The following is a 14,102-nucleotide window of genomic DNA, read 5'->3' as shown; positions in this document are numbered from 1 at the left end:
GACTCACAAAAGGTTGCTGCCGGTCGGAGAGATTGAGAAGAAGAGGACCCTGATGTACCTAGTTACAGCTACAGTGAGAATTCTTGGGGTGAGCCAGGCAAGAGATTAGTGCAACAACCAGGTCAACAGCTATCAAGGGCATAGGACTATCTTTAAAGGAGTGCAGGTACTACATCAATGGCCATTTAGTTTTCCCCCATTTTTTATTAGCTTAGACTAATTTTAACTTTATAGGGAACCTGGCTAATTACAATATTCGGACTGTGTGCGGTGGGATTGTGTGTAAATATTTTTCCGTTATCATTTCTGGTTTGAGACTAGCATAGTCTCTGGGTCACGTGGGCCACGTGCCAGACCCCATTTTGATTTTTTATTGTTGCAGACCACGTGTCTAACCCATCATTTTCATTATTTGAATTGCATCTCTTTTGATACCATTTTTTGTGTTAAGATGTCCGTTTTGTTTTAATGTAAATTTGTGAATAAATCAATATTAGGTTAATTAAACCTCTTTAGTATTTTTGCTCCCTCATTTATTTTAATGTGTGAAATGAATAATTGATCACGGGACAAAATACCCAATATTTGAAGAGTAAGTCTATAGGTGGTAACAGCGAGGTACTTTGCATTAATATATTTGCTTCGAAGGTAAAGATCCTTATCTTTAAACTTTTAAACTACTTTACATCACTGCTCCCATTTTGGATTTTGTCTACCTTACATTAACGTAAAATAACTGTCCAGCATTTCATTGGGGTAGCTGGGACGGAGCCGGAACAGAGCCTGAGAATGAGATGACTATAGACCTGACAAAGCTAGAGTAGGCCATAAATTATTGTTAATCCTACGTGTGGAGTGCTTCGGCCTCTGGACAGTAAAATTTCCCCCTTTTGTATTTAAAGAGTGTTGGTTTGTGAATTGTGACAGTAAAGTATTAGCAGGGTGTTTGTGCCCCGAGAGTAAGTGTTCATATCCTCCCCTGTTGAACTTTATGTAACTGTTATAAGGAGACTTTCCCGGACTAAGTTCCCACTCAGAACACAACCATTAAAAAATTCTCCACACCACCCAGCCCTGTATAAATTCTATCTACATATCTGTTCTTTGAACATTTCTTACTGAACTATAAACTATTGACAAGCTTAAGGAGACTTGGAATGATTCGGAATAATACTCTCTTTCTCATATGAATACTTTTAAGTAAGTCTGCCTTAAACGGAATATCTTTGGTATTTATAAACTTAATTACAGCCGTAACATTCAATAGAGAATTAAAGACTTGGAAAATTGGTTCTTTAAAACGTTTTAGTGAAATGAGTAATTTGAATATGATTATTTTGTTTCCAAAATAAAAAGTTTAAAACTAATTTCTAAGGCAAGAGTTAAAAGGAAAATTTTATTCGGTCTTTATATGCTTTGGAAATGTTTTTAACAATGTACAAAAATATAGGAGGGAGATGTTAAATTCTCCGTAATGTTAAGAATAATTGGCCGATAAGACCGTTCTCTTTGTCCACAAATTACTATTACAATAATGGACAAACAGATTTCCTTCTAACCAAAATATCTACATTTGGACATACTTGAAAACAATAAGTTTTTAAGTTTAATTCTAAAAGAATTCATGCAAAAACTCTTAAGGAGTCTATATCATATGAATGAACTAATGACTATTCTCTTATCAAAAATGAATTCCATTTCTTAAGCGAATCTCGTGAAAAATCAGAATAAGATATATTACAGAAAGTATAAATTTTAAATTCAATTTCTTTTGGTATAAATGAAAACCACGAATCTGAATTTTGTCCACTAAAAAACTGGTGAAAATAATCTTTAAGCTTATCCTACATATTAATCGAAAAATTTATAGCTGGATTATTCAACACTCGACAGCTTGCCTATGGCCTTATCTGATATTGGCCACGTAAAAGGTTTTCCGAGATTCGTAAAATCGTCTGGAAATTTATGCGGACCTAACTTTATCAACGGGGGGAAAAATAGAACTTTAAAGTTACAAATTAACAGTTAAGGTTATACTGATCTACTAAAACTAAATGATTTAATGAGGAAACTTTTCAAGCAGGTCTGTCCATTCGTAGAAAGCACTTTCGGGATATAATGGGTATGAATTTATTTTTCTACCATAGGAAGAAAATAGATTTAATCTTTAAATTAAGGCAAAGAAAAGTAAAATTACATTGATTAAACGACGTTAGTCCTTTCAAAAACCATCCAATTATTCAAAATTTAAAATCTAAGAATCAAGTGGGTAATAAATTTGGGTAGGATGCCCGAATTATCGAATCTCAAAACAGTTTTAGTTGCATAATTTGCCGAAGGTTAATTTCAAACCTAAGATTGTCCTCTAAATAAAATAAATTAGATCTGCCCACTGAATGTTTGCCCTAATCTCAAACTTTCGAAAAAACATCTAAGATTTAGAATAAGTAAAAAACTTGTGATACCCGAGGTATAGACTACTTGTTAACCTTAATTTAACTCTTGAAAATTGCTAACCTAGGTGCCTCACTGGGATAACCTTAACATAAATTCAGCACCTAATTATAACTACTTTAAAGATAACTTTAGTACGATACTAGCTTATCTGTAGACTAACACCAAATACCAGACGGCCTTAAACAACTTGGTTATTTACAAATTAACTGATGTACAAGGAATGGTCTTGCCTATATTGCTAAATTTAATCCCAGGGTTCAATTTACAGTGATAGCAGTAACATAAGTGACTGATTAATGCCATAAAACAATGACAATTTAAAATTATTTGCTCAGGTACAATGAAACTTTCTTGTCCTTTTAAGTTACTTAAAATCAAATATTTTATTAAAAGTTTATACACGTGAAAAGATTTTAAAAGTACACTACCTAATTTGAGAAATAAATTACTTTTTCGTTAAGGTAATACATCAGATTATTAACTAAAAAGCAACCAAAACAGTAAGTTTTCTATACTTCCAATCTATGTGGGAAAATAAATTGCCAACTAAAATTTGCAGATTTTGAAAAAAAAAAATTAGAACTTGGGTAATTTATATGCTGGTTATACACTTTTCAATACTAAATTCTCTAAAAACAAATTTATCAAGTTTGTAGTAATCGCATTAAGTTGATAAAATGTTTTGGATATCAAAGGACTAAGTTTTTAGTCTTTAGTAAATATATAGAAACAGAATAATTCAAGTTACAATTTCGAGAAAAGTTAAAAAGTTTCATAAATTTTAAGACATTAGCATTAACGCAGTTTCAAAGCTTTAGGGACTAGCATAAGCAAACCACATAAGCAGACCAGATTTTACCAAGCTTTTGGCCTTAGTTTAAAAAAAAAAAAAAAAAAAAAAAAAAAAAAAATAACGTAGAGCTTATTATAAACTTCTTACAACGTGAACAACCTAATGTATACATTTGAATCTCGAGTATTGGCAAGATTAAAAGAAAATTGAGAGTTAAGTTTATTTCAATATAACACCAAAGCCCTAGCTTGATATTTTGAACAATGTTGAGGTTTAACCTTTTCACCACCAGTGGTGACTTCAGCATAATTTCCGATACAGAAAATTCAAGACCACACAAGTCCTGCCTTATTCCTATTACAAAACTTAAAATCTTTCCATTAAATACCAACTGGTATGATTTGGGTAATTTTTAAAAGTTTCTTTTTTTTTAAATTGACTAAATCACTAATGGCAGTGCAAGGGTTAATACTGGCTAAAATCTGAATTACAATGTTTCCACGCACAGGAAAATCCTTCAACAGGTAATTTTTGTAAATTACTAGACAAGATACATCCTTGTACATCAGTATCACACTATATAAGATTAAATCTAATGGTTGAACTTCAATTTGGCCCCATATCGCAGACTACTTTCAGAGCACATGAAACCATTTGAAATTATAATTTGACCCTTATTTACCTGTACAAACATCCCTTAACTAGGTTACCAGATCCTTAATTACACAAAGACTAGTAGACCTAATAATATAATACCCCTAGTAAACATTGACAGTAATTCCTAACAAATCAATCCCTAACTTAAACTATACCAACAAATTCAAGAACTTATTACACATTTCTTCTAAAATGACTACAGCAGTTCTTTATCCCTCCTTTATTTCAAGAACAAAAATGGTAGAAATCAGATGACTTTGGACATTTATAATCCCAGCTGGACCCCTTTTCAGAGAGCTCTGATATCTCAGTGTAATAGAAAGCAATGAATTGCAAGATTGATAAATTCTCCACTTTTTGAAAAATTGATTAAAAAGTTTCTAAATTTTTCAAACTGATTTTCACAGATTTAAAAAAGAAAAGAGCAATACAAATACTAATTCCACATTAACTTTGAAAACACATTCTTGGATATCAAATCACCATCTTGATAATTTCACAACACAATTTACACAATACATGACAAATTTGATATAGTGATATTGAAATTACAGTGTACACATCAGAAACCTGTTCAATTTGACATAGCAATCTCCTACAATTAAAGATTAAGAATAATAAATTCCTAACTATTTAAAAAAAATTTAAAAGCTTGAAATAAAAACTTTTAAACAATTTGAGGCTGTAAAGATTTAGATTATTTAACAAGACAATCAGGACTAGAGTTGACAAGAGAATCTACTATTATCATAATTTCTTTGAAATCTACAAGATTTCAGGGAAATCAAAGTGGACTGAACATATTCACCATGACAGTCTAGCATTTTGACAATACAACATAGCCAAGTTAATATACTTCCTCTCATTTAACCAGCAAAAGAATGAACTAGCTCCGTACATGGGAAGCTCATTAACAGCCTAAATGAACAGTGGTTTAGTCCAAAGCAAGATATACTTCATGGGCCCTCTGGCCTTTCAGTGGTGAGGAATATGGCAAGTACTGATACCAGAAGAGTGAGGGGGGCCAACTGGGGAGGGAGGCTCAGACATATGAACGTTCCCATTTTTTTTTTTTCATCTTTCCAAATTGGGAGGGGGAAGGATCAAGGAGTGGGAATGGGACCTCTGAAAAGTTTCTGCAAATTTTAATCTGATTGGAATAACTTTCAAAATTTGATTGTTGATTTCAAGGCATGTTCATGAAGCTCAAGATAAAAGAATTAGTATTAGTGTAATAGTTAGAATAGTAATATTACATGTTTAAAACAAATGACGTAATATGTCATGTTGGTTGGAAGAGCTAACCCTGGGTTTTGCTGTAGTCATTCAAATTATAAGCAGGATGTATAATGCTAACCTCGCAGATTGACATTCTTTCTTAACGTCAACACATTGTCTCCTCGTGTGAAAGTTTGTGACGTCACTGGATGCAGGTGTCTTCCGATTCCGTCACTTGGCTAAATTAAAGCAAGCATACGATATTTGTGATATCGGTAATTTATTCAGTTCATATCTAAACTTCACCAGAATTGGTCATGTGGACCAACACAGCTTCCTCCAGTGATGGAGATGTTTAACTCTGTTGTTTATTAAAAATAAAACTTAAAAACCATTAAGATGTATTCAGTAAACCATTTAAATACATCTGAAAACAACTCATACTCAAATGTGTGCTTAAGACAGTAGCACACCAATAAATGGTGGCAGCGGTTAAACTCTAATACAGCGGTTAAACTCTAAGACAGCGATTAAACTCTTAAGAATTAGAGAAATATCTTCAAGACTTCAAAATAAATAGCTGTAAAACCAGAGAAATATCTTCAAGACTTCAACATAAAAGCTGTAAAACCAGTGAATGATCTTCAAGACTTCAAAATAAAAGCTGTAATACCTGATAAAGATCTTCAAGAACTCAAAACTATCTACAAGAATCTACAATTTTGACTAAGTCCAACGGACAAGCTAACATCAACATATGTTAGTATACAACTTGAATCTTCAATCAACATCCTAGGAAACCCAAGGACTGGCGTTCAACAATTGCAAGACATATCCAGGAAGAACTACATTCAACAAGAAACTAGAACGAGACATCGCTAACAAAACATCAAGAGAGAGAGAGAGAGAGAGAGGACGTGTCGACTTCATATAAAGCTAAGTACAGAGATTTTGTATTCATTTCAGTTTGGGCAGTGAAGTGTAGTTATCACAAGTCGTTAGTCAATTATTACTGGGGTGAGTGGATTCCTAAACTTTGTTATAAGAAACTCCGAATTCTCATTTAGAATTTTTCTTTCTTTGTGCTAATTCCTTTTTCTTTCATAAACTCTTGGGGGGAAATGTATTGGGATTAGTAACATTGTTGGGGGAATTTTGTTATACATATGCGTTTACGCAGTGGGCGTCTGTACTCATATAGATATTTTGATAGGATTGAAAGGGGTCAAAGAGATAGAAAAAAAAAATACAGCAGTCATGGCTCCTCCTGTCAGCCCTACCCCTGGACCTAGTGGTGTAGGCCAGGCTAATCCTCCTCCAATTGTGACGCTTGTAAATGCCAGGTCAGCAATCCTTCCTTTTCAAGGTCGTGTCAACGGGTTCTTGCCACAAAATGTGGAGTCATGGATTTCATCCGTTGATGCCCATTTAAATGCCAAACAAATCGTAGATCCTTTTGTACAATTACAAGAAGCTAAAAGTTTTATAGATTTTTCTAAGGGGGATGCGAGTGCGTATTTAAGAGGTGTTTCATTTCAAGAAGCAGTTACTTGGGATGATTTCAAAGTTAGGTTACGTGCGATTTATGGGGGTGAGGAAGCTTTGGATGTAGTGTTAACATTACGAAATACACTTAATCAAGCCACTATGAATCGGCTTAATGTTGTTGAGAGAGCAGCTCTCATAGCTGATAGGCTTAACGAATATCAGGACATTTTAGGTAATTCCACTTGGGTTACTAACGATAATATCTCCGTGAAAGATTTTTTACGATTAATGTATTTAACTTGCATGACACTTATGTTGCCTGAAGCTTTAGTGCGGTGCTTTGATAAGAAGTTAATGCCTGCAAGTACGGAATTGGATGTCTATAAACAGATAAAGAAACACATGTCCAAGTGTCCAGATCTCGATCCCGTGTTAACTCAAGTTTTTGCTAAGAATGAAACAAAACCACAAACAGTGAACGTAATTAACAATCCAGTAGCGGGAGTGACGTGTTACAACTGCAAACGTCAAGGTCACATAAGCGCAGACTGTAGAACGAAATTTTGTTCAGTTCACAACACAGCTTCCTCCAGTGATGGAGATGTTTAACTCTGTTGTTTATTAAAAATAAAACTTAAAAACCATTAAGATGTATTCAGTAAACCATTTAAATACATCTGAAAACAACTCATACTCAAATGTGTGCTTAAGACAGTAGCACACAGCATCACATTCTTATAGTCAATGTTACGCGCGTAAGACACAACAATATCCTAGAAATACACAGTCAATTCCACAGTCAGTTCCATATGGAAATAAAAAGAAAAATCCTCATTTTAACAATAAGAAGAAACAACAAAATGTCAATGCAGTTCAGAGTCCGAAACAAACAAACACTTCTTCAAATATCGCTGAGCCTGGGCCGTCAAACCAGACCTCGCAAAGTCAGCCTAATTTTCAGAATGTGCAGAGCAAAGCAAATACCACATAGTTAACTCTAGAGGGGAAGAGAGTGATGTTGGGTCAAGGTCATTTATGTCAACATCAATAGTATTGAATAATCAATTTAATGTTTTATCAGATAATTGTGAGACAATAGATTTTCCTATGAAACACACGGCCGAATTAAGTAAAACAGTGCATGCTCCCGTAGATTTGCAACGAATTCATACAATAATAAGCCAAAATGAGTTACGGCCAACCTTATATGCTGTAAATTTAGAACACAAATCCTTTACGTTATTTTTTGACTCTGGTAGTCCACGTAATATTATGGATTTGAAGACGCATCATTTGTTGTTTTCGAACTTTCCGATTGAAAAATCAGGAATTAGGCTTTCAGGTATAGGAAATAATGAATTAAACGTCATAGGCATAACTCATATTCAGTTCAGAGTCGGTAATCGCACGTTTGCCGATACATTTGTTGTTGTGAAAAACATTAATATGTATCCAGCTGTAATTATAGGATACCCATCTATGGGAAATCAAAACATTATCTTAGCTCCTGCCAAGCACGGCGTGTATATCAAAGGGAAATTCTATAAGTCTTCTAATACCTTAAAGTCAGTTTTGGATAAAAAGGAGACGACAAATGTAACCGTAACGTACGTTGAAGAACCAATAACTTGTCTCACTAATAAAGAAATAATATACGCGACCCAGCAGAATTCTCGTTCACCCGTAATATCATCTTGCACGCAATATATCGAACCAAACATACCTTCGAATTTAATAGTGCAAATAAAGAAAACACTACCGGGATCTGAAATATTAATCCTTTCTGATACTTTGAAAACTAACGGATTGTCTGTCACACAAGCTATTTATACAGTAGGCTCACATCAGCAATGTAATATCGAAGTCTGTAATCATTTAAATAACACTTTAGTAATTCACAAAAATCAACATATCTTGGATGTAGAAGTTTATAAACATCGTATTCTTACCGTTGCTGAAATCAATCACTCTCAATCAGTTACGGATGAATCCCTTTTACGATCTATTAAAAATAAAATCAGTAAGGACATTCAAGACGAAGAAATTCAGCAGAAAATTTTTGAACTTTTAACTAAATATACAGATGTCTTTTCCACTACGGATGGATCCTTAGGAAAAACAGATGTGATCGAGCATCAATAAGGTTAAAAGACAAGAAAAAAATTATATATGTACCCTCGTACAGACTCCCTATGAAATTCCAGAATGAAATAAATGATGAAGTAGGTAAAATGTTAGAGGAAGGAGTCATTAGAAAATCAAATAGCCCTTATAATTTTCCTTTAATAGTTGTACCGAAAAAAGATCGAACATGGCGTATCTGCGTCGACTTTCGTCGTCTAAACGAGGAAACGATCCCTGATCGATTCCCAGTGCCATGTACTGACGATATTTTGTCTTTGTTAGGTCAGAATAAATATTTTACCAGTTTGGACTTACTTAAAGGCTTTCACCAGATATCATTAGAAGAAGATAGTATCCCATACACAGCCTTCAGCACAGCCAGGGGACATTATGAATTTTTACGGATGCCTTTTGGTTTACGTTGTGCTCCTATAACATTTACAAGAATGATTAACATAGTGTTTGGAGACTTGTTAGGGGATATATTGCATGCCTATATGGATGATCTTCTAATCTTTTCCAACACCTTAGAAGAACATCTACGTAAGTTAGAACTAGTACTACAGAGATTAAGACAACATAACTTAAGGGTAAAGATTAGTAAGTGTGAATTTTTCAAAACAGAATTAATATATTTGGGTTTCATGGTGTCAAGCCAAGGTATTAAAGTAGTCCATGATAAGGTGTCGGCTATACGTAATTTTCCCATACCTACTAATGTCAAGGGAATACAGCAATTTCTGGGTTGTAGTGGATATTACAGGCGTTTTATACGCAACTATTCAATAATAGCCGCTCCTTTAACTGATCTCACGAAGAAGGGCGTAGATTTCATATGGTCTGAGCAACATCAACAGGCGTTTAATACTTTGAAAGATGAACTGTGTAGTTCTCCTATCTTAAAATTTCCTGACTTCGGTAAGGAATTCTTCATTGCAACAGACGCCTCAGACTTAGGAGTAGGAGGGGTATTGCTTCAGCAATATGATAAACAGTTTTTCCCGATAGCTTTCTATTCTCGAAAATTGAGAACTTCCGAAAGTAAGTATGCAGTAATAGACAAGGAAGGACTAGCTATTGTTAATTCGCTAGTGCATTTTAAGTTCATAATTTACGGTTATCCCGTTAAGGTTCTTACTGACCATAAACCACTAACAGAGTTCTTTAAAGGCTTCAATCACAGCCCTAAACGAACTCGGTGGCATTTAATCATTCAAGATTTTGGCGCAAGAATCGGGTATTTACCTGGGAAAGCAAATATCATTGCGGATGCATTATCACGCAACCCCGTGTCTTCTTGTACGGAGTCTTTAGCTGAATTAATAGATATATCAACATCCATGCCTATTGTAAAAACAATATCTGAACAAGAAGATTTAGGCTGGAGTGCTGAATTGTTACAGACTGAGCAAAGAAAAGATCAGAAAATAGAAACAATTATAAATGCTTTGAAAGGCAATCATAAAGAAAAAGAATATATAAAGTATAAGCAGCAGAATTATATAATCAAAGATAATATTCTGTGTAGGACTGTGACAAGGAAAACCCGCAATACACCACATGTAACTAACGACCAGGTAGTAGTACCAATCTCACTTATTTCCACTGTCCTGAATTGGTTGCATTCAAATCCGTTACATGGACACCCTGGGTTCTCATTAATGTCACAGAAAGCCAAATCATTGTTTTATTGGCATACAATGCTTACAGATATAAAAAGACACATAGCTAATTGTCGCACATGTCAGGAAAACAAAGGGCATACGAAAACACCTGTTAGCCTAGGAGCTTATCCTGTTCCCAATCAACCCTTTGAAAGAATACATTTAGATTTGTTAACAGGATTTTACGAGTCAGACAGAGGAAATAAGCACCTCTTAATAATTATAGATGCTTTAACTCGATATACAGAACTAATAGCGCTTAAAACTAAAACTGCGATTGAATGCGCTAGGAAGTTTTACGAGTGTTACATTTGTAAACATGGAATTCCACACATGATAATCTCAGACTCGGGTGGTGAATTTAATAATCACTTTCTTACCTCATTGTGTGAATTCCTCAACATAAAGAAGATTAATACCATGATATATCACCCAGAGTCGAATGGGCTAGTGGAAAGAGCAAATAGGAAGATATTAAATATATTGAGGGTAACACTAGGGGGATCAGACCCCAACTGGGATATTGCAATACCGGCGGCCCTGAGTACTCTGAATCATTCATATCATGTATCAATTAAAATGTCACCGCATGAAGCATTGTATGGTACCCCAGTTAGAACACCTTTCCATGTATTAACGCCTACAACTAATCTATCAAATCCTTTAAAAGAATGTATAAATGCAAGTATAAGTCGATATGATATCCTTCGAAAGAATTTAGAAGAATCACAAATCATAATGAAAAGGAATCATGATAAAATAGCGAAACCAACTAAAACATATAACGTGGGTGATAACATCTATATTCAAATCAATGTCAGAAAAGGGCTCAACTATAAACTAACACCTAAGTTTGAAGGCCCATTTAACATTTTGGAAACATTAACGGCCAATAGGTTTAGAATTCAAAACGTAGCCCAACCCACGGATGAGAGAATAGTACCATTGTCTCACATAAGAAATTAAAAAGAAATGAGAGGAAAAGAAGTGAGGAAAAATTTTATTTTGTGTGACTAAAAGTTTTCTTTTTAATACAGGAGTAATTACATATATTTTTTCTCGTTACAGGTTTCCAAGATGAATTTTTTGTTGTTGGGAGTGATATTGTTCGCTCAGACATTTTTCTCGTATGGGATGAGTTCTAAGACTAAGAATATATATTTTAAATATGGCAATATAGTTGAGACATTTTTATTACATCAACCAACGTAATTGTCGAAGTGCATATGCAAGCAATTTTTCTTCAAGAGAATGATGTCACTAGCTTAAGAACCGCCATTTCAAGGTTTTCTGCATCATTGGATGAGTTGCATAGGAGACATTTTCATTTGACTACTAAGAGTTTGCTTGGATCAACATTAAAAGTTGCAGAGATGCTATCTGATGACTTGAAAAATAAGACTGGCGAGACAGGATCTTTGGCTTATGACCTTTTGATGTGGACTGTAGGACACGAACATAAAGAAAGACGGAATCCGTTCATTTATGGTGCATTAAGCATCTTTGGGTCTGTTGCAAGTTTAGGTTTAGGACTTTCCAATCGTCTTAAAATTAGTAATCAAAATAAGAAAATTGAGTTCTTGACTCAAAGATGAATTGATTCTGTCAGAACTAAGGGATCAGTTAGCTTCAATCAATAAAATTATGGATTTGTTAAATGAACATTCAGATAATATCGTTCAAATTATGGAAGTACAGGATTTGTTGGCAACATTAACGTATTATGATTCAAAGATAGATCACATACATAACAGAATTGCACATTTCATTGAGAAATCCAAGGATTATGTAGAAGCTATCACGTTAGCAACTAAAGGTGTATTGTCGCCCCATTTGTTGCCTATACGTTACTTAAAATTAGTTCTGGAGAACGGAAGGGATAAACTAGGCTATGTTCCTTTGTTAGACGAACATAGGTTAGAATTTTATTACAGCCTAATTACAGTAAACGTAGATAATAACAAGATTAGGATTACAATTCCCTTTGATTCTTCTGATGCCTGGCAATCTTACAGGATATCACCATTTCCGACTTTCATGACGAATCACTCAAATCCAGTAATATCCAGTTTGACAGGACACGTATTGCTTTCCCCAGACAAGGAAACAAATACGGTCATTAAAGACTTAAATCAATTAACTCACTGTTCAGACGCAATGGATAGAAAAATATGTACAGCTGACTCATTTGAATTCCGTAAAAACTTAATGGATTCATGCGAGTTAGGTATAGTGCTAGACGGTGCTCTCTCCCATACAAGTGAAAATTGTCTGGATAAGCTTTATCCCTTTGACAATAAAGAATTCAATTGCAGACTAAATAATGGCTCGTGGATACGATACGACAAGGACGGCTTCAATGTATCATGCCCTGACGGATCCACATCCTTCAACCACATCTTCGTCGCAGCAGATGGCTGTATCGGGACTTCCCCGAATTCCATGGTGACTGGTCTACGGACAATCATCAGAGAACGAGCTTACTTCGCGAACTTCACGTGGACCTCTACAATGCCAGCACTTCCTCTCCCTTACAACGGCCGTGTGGCAAAGCAGTTGATGAAACTTACCGAAAAGGACCACCTGTCACCGACTTATAAAGAGATTCTTCACCCCATAATACTGGCTAGTTTGTGTGTCACGGTGATAATATTTATCGCCGTGAACATCCTTGTTTGGCGTAGGTTACGGCACAGCAAGCAGCTACAAAGGAACGAGTTGCATAGCCCTGACAATACCCCCTACCTGATCCAGTTCAAAGCTGTATGAGTGGCCACCTCATTCGCTAAGGGAGTAATTTGTCGGGAAGATGTTTGTATGAAAAGCTGATTAATACGCTAGTAATATGTAATTAAAGAAATTCTCTACATTTGCATTGTTAAAAATACATTTAAAAACAACATTTAAAAAAATAAATAAAATAAAAAAGGATATAAATCATTTTTTCTCTCGGCATCTAATAAAAGTATATAAGCCGGAATGTTAAAAAAAGAAAAGAGAAAAAGAAATATAATAAAATATATAACAATCTATGGGCATCTAATAAAATATATCAGCCCTATATATAAATATATATATATGTACGAAACCGTGGTACGTGTACGTACCAGGAATTCGTGTTTGTGCACTAAAAATTGAGTATCTTGTTTCTGACAAAGGTAACAATTGTTCTTTATCAAGTTACCGAATCATTTGTAAGTCAGAATTTATTTTGTTTTTTGGTACCATGTAATCATTTGCTAGCAATGTACCATATATATGATCTTGGTTTTATCATGCATTTTTCTTTTTGCTTTGGTAATATCTTTTTTGTATGCATTATTGTTATTATTTTTTGATGTGCCTGTTTGGACATTCGTCCTCAGTTGGTTATGGCTAATGTTGAACAAAGAATAATACGTATGTCCAGTCACACCTAATAACCATGTTTCGGCTTGTTAAATTTTTTGTAAAAAAAAAAATTGAGATAGCTGGCCGAGCTTATGTAATAGTTAGAATAGTAATATTACATGTTTAAAACAAATGACGTAATATGTCATGTTGGTTGGAAGAGCTAACCCTGGGTTTTGCTGTAGTCATTCAAATTATAAGCAGGATGTATAATGCTAACCTCGCAGATTGACATTCTTTCTTAACGTCAACACATTGTCTCCTCGTGTGAAAGTTTGTGACGTCACCGGATGCAGGTGTCTTCCGATTCC

The sequence above is a fragment of the Palaemon carinicauda genome, chromosome 37 (genome assembly GCF_036898095.1).
Source record: "Palaemon carinicauda isolate YSFRI2023 chromosome 37, ASM3689809v2, whole genome shotgun sequence".
Classification (NCBI taxonomy): domain Eukaryota; kingdom Metazoa; phylum Arthropoda; class Malacostraca; order Decapoda; family Palaemonidae; genus Palaemon; species Palaemon carinicauda.
This window is presented reverse-complemented; position numbering follows the sequence as displayed.